Genomic DNA, 4,375 nt, shown 5'->3' with positions numbered 1-4,375 from the left:
ACAACAACAAAAAGATTAGCACTGCTAAGAGTTTTCAGCTGTTCCCAAGGCTGAATAACAGAATAAAAGGATCAGAATTGACTGAAGTGTCCAAACTATTTTAATATTTAGAAAACAAAGCATTTTAAATCAGGAGGGAGAGAATGGAATATCAACAAAGGGTACTGGCACAATTTGCTAACATTTTTTTAAAAGTAATTTAGGTAGGTTAAAGATGTTAATGGTTCCAATTTAGATTTAATAAAAATGCCAAAATTATAAATGCATTATAGATGAATACTTGTATAATATTGGGGAAAATAGGATCATCCTAAGAATGACACCAAAGGCATCCGAATTAAGAAAGACTGATACATTTTACTTTGTAGAAACTAAAAAAAAAAATTTGTATTTTAAAAACATCCGTGATACCAGTGCTTTGTCAGATACACATATTAAATGTTTTCTCACAATTTATTACTTGCTTTTCATATTCTCAGTTATTTACTTTGAGAACACAACAGCATGAATCTCAGAAACAATCTGCTCTGTGAAGAAAAGTATATACTGTATGATTCCATGTATGTGAAGCTCTAGAACAGGAAATACCAATCCAAAATGATGGAAACTACATCCAAGCAAAATGACACAAACAAATTTTGGGGGGGTGACAGAAATGTTCTATATCTTGACTGTGGTCATGGCTACGAGGGTATATATATTTGTCACAACTTACTGAGTTGTACACTTAAAAGTGGATGCATTTTACTCTATATAAATTATATTGCGATTACACTGAAAAAGTTTCATTATAAGCATCAAAGAAAATAACAGGCTGCGAGAATATTTGCCATGTCTAAGGCAGACAAATTTGTGAGACCCTAATATACGAAGAACTTTTACAAATCAATAAGAAAAAAATGAACATACCAATGGAAAACTGGAAGAGCATCCTAAAGATTTGTAAAAGAAGAAATGTAAATGGCCAGTAAATATGAAAACGACTCCAATGCTTTATAAATCAAAGACATATAAAACAGAAACTCTAATTTGAAAAGACACATGTACCCCAGTGTTCACAGCAGCACTATCACAACAGCCAAGATAGACACGGAAGCAGCCTAAATGCCCACTGCCAGACAGACGGGTAAAGGAAGATGTCACACACACGCACACAGGAATGCTCAGTTCAGTTCAGTTCAGTCGCTCAGTCGTGTACGACTCTTTACGACCCCATGAATCGCAGCACGCCAGGCCTCCCTGTCCATCTATCACCAACTCCCGGAGCTCACTCAGACTCACTTCCATCGAGTCGGTGATGCCATCCAGCCATCTCATCCTCTGTCGTCCCCTTCTCCTCCTGCCCCCAATCCCTCCCAGCATCACAGTCTTTTCCAATGAGTCAACTCTTCTCATGAGGTGGCCAAAGTACTGGAGTTTCAGCTTTAGCATCATTCCCTCCAAAGAAATCCCAGGGCTGATCCCCTTCAGAATGGACTGGTTGGATCTCCTTGCAGTCCAAGGGACTCTCAAGAGTCTTCTCCAACACCACAGTTCAAAAGCATCAATTCTTCGGTGCTCAGCCTTCTTCACAGTCCAACTCTCACATCCATACATGACCACAGGAAAAACCATAGCCTTGACTAGACAGACCTTTGTTGGCAAAGTAATGTCTCTGCTTTTCAATATGCTATCTAGGTTGGTCATAACTTTCCTCCCAAGGAGTAAGTGTCTTTTAATTTCATGGCTGCAGTCACCATCTGCAGTGATTTTGGAGCCCCCCAAAAATAAACTCTGTCACTGTTTCCACTGTTTCCCCATCTATTTCCCATGAAGTGATGGGACCAGATGCCATGATCTTCATTTTCTGAATGTTGAGCTTTAAGCCAACTTTTTCACTCTCCTCTTTCACTTTCATCAAGAGGCATTTTAGTTCCTCTTCACTTTCTGCCATGAGGGTGGTGTCATCTGCATATCTGAGGTTATTGGTATTTCTTCCGGCAATCACTCAGCCATCAAAAAGAATGAAATCATGCCATATGCCGCAACATGGATGAGATTATCAAATTAAGTGAAAAGTCAGATGGAGAAAGACAAGTATCAAATGATATCATTTATGTGTAGAAGCTAAAAAAAAAAAAAAAAAGACACAAATGTTTTGTTATTTCCAAAACAGAAAGAGACACAGACACAAAAAACAAGGTTACCAAAGGCAAAAGGGGGGTGGGGGGATAATTTAGGAGGCTGGACTTAACATATACATGCTACTATATATAAAATTGGAGAAGGCAATGGCACCCCACTCCAGTACTCTTGCCTGGAAAATCCCATGGACAGAGGAGCCTGGTGGGCTGCAGTCCATGGGGTCGCTAGGAGTCGGACACGACTGAGCGACTTCACTTTCACTTTTCACTTTCCTGCATTGGAGAAGGAAATGGCAACCCACTCCAGTGTTCTCGCCTGGAGAATCCCAGGGATGGGGGAGCCTGGTGGGCTGCCATCTATGGGGTCGCACAGAGTTGGACACGACTGAAACGACTTAGCAGCATGTATAAAATAGATAACCAACAAGGACCTACTACATAGCAGAGGGAGCTATGCTCAATATTATGTTATAACCTATCAGGGAAAAGAATCTCAAAAAGTGTATATACATAAAAGTGTGTGTGTGTGTATGTGTGTATATACACATATGTATATAACAAATCGCTGTGCTATACACCTGAAACTTACATGATATTGTAAATCAACTATCCTTCAATTAAAAAAAAACTGGGGGGAGTAGGGAAAGAGCCTTCCCTGGTGGTCCAGTGGTTAAGACTTGCGCTTCCATTGCAGGGGGCATGGGTTTGATCCCTGATCAGGGAACTAAGATCCTACATGCTGCACAGTGCAGCCAAAGGGAAAAAAGTGGAAAACAAAAGAAAAAAAAAAAAAAAAAAACAATGACCAAAAAAAAGACTCCAGCTCTTTATAAATCAAAGAAATATAAATTAGAAAAACAATATAATTTATCTTTCTCAAACTGATTTGTTTAAATTACTTAGGTTTGGTGAGGGCTGGGAGGAAAAGACATTTTCAGATCTCTTCTTCCCAGAAGAAAAGCTGTCAGTGTATAACCAAGGTCCTTATGCTACAACAGGATGTGTGGACACAAGGACTACAGGTGGGCACGCAGATTCGTGATGATTGGAGAACAAGAGGCATCCCTGTCACCAGCCAGGGGGCCAGCTGAGTCGTCTGACTGACCAGCTAGATTATATCCTTTCCTCTGTGGTATATATGATTGAGTCCCACTTAGACCAAGTGGAGTAGGTAAGGACTTCCCCAAGAGAAAGAATTATAGACTAAAACGATAACAGATTTTATTTCAGGGAACAAACAGGCTTTCTCTTGCCTCCTTCTCGGACACTCCAACTTCCTCCTACTGGGGCCACTTTCCTGAGTTACAGAATGACCAAGCCATCACGGAGTCAGCTCAAGTCTCAGGTAATGCTTGCCTTTCCATCATCCCAAGGATGGCCCAGGAGGGATGGTGCCTCCTTCTCAGCTGTAGTGGGATCTGCCTTTGCTGCTGTGATCACAGGTGGTGTGTGAAATAAAGCATAGGAAGAGGCCACTCCTAAAGGAAAAGCTGCAGTCCCAGAAAAGGCCTATGTCAACCTAAAAATAGGAACACATACAAAATGAGTGTGCCATGGGTGTCCCGCAGGAAAGTTAGGAAAGGTGATTCTGCCCATTGGCCATTCATTCCAGGCTCCAGCCACAGAATCTCAGAGCTAGAGGATCACCCAGATGGCTTTTTACAGTCCATACTAATCGCTCCTTTAATTCCCTGCTGCAATTTGCATCAGCCCACTAGTGACCTCCAAGTTGTTCTTACATCGTTTCAAAGGAATTCAGCATGTCCCCTTCACTAGCAGGAAAACCACACGTCAAATCCTAGCTTCTTCCTTAAGCCTCCTCCCTTGATTCCCCTAGTCTGGGATGACCCCTCTCATTATCCCTACCAGACGATAATCACATTCTGGCTTATGGCAGATTTCCTTTTGTTGCCTTGAATTACTTTATATTTTTAGCCTCAAAGTTGACTCTTTGGGTATTCACATCTTCTTCCCGCCAGCTTTGTTTATATCCCAAAAAATATAAAGAAAATAACACAGCACACAGCGCTAGGCAGCATAGCCTAGTGGCTCAGACCCGGGGCTGCAGAGTCAGATACCTGGGTACGAATTCCAGCTCTGTCACTTACTAGCTGCATGACTGCAGCAGCTCACTCAGCCTCTGTGTGTCTTCTTTATCGATAAAATGAGGACAACAGTGGCAGCACTTCACTGAGTTGTAATGAAGGCTGAGACAAATTCGTGGCGAGTGTTGAGCATGGGGCCTAAGTGCT

This window comes from Bos taurus, chromosome 10 (genome assembly GCF_002263795.3).
Source record: "Bos taurus isolate L1 Dominette 01449 registration number 42190680 breed Hereford chromosome 10, ARS-UCD2.0, whole genome shotgun sequence".
Lineage (NCBI taxonomy): Eukaryota > Metazoa > Chordata > Mammalia > Artiodactyla > Bovidae > Bos > Bos taurus.
This window is presented reverse-complemented; position numbering follows the sequence as displayed.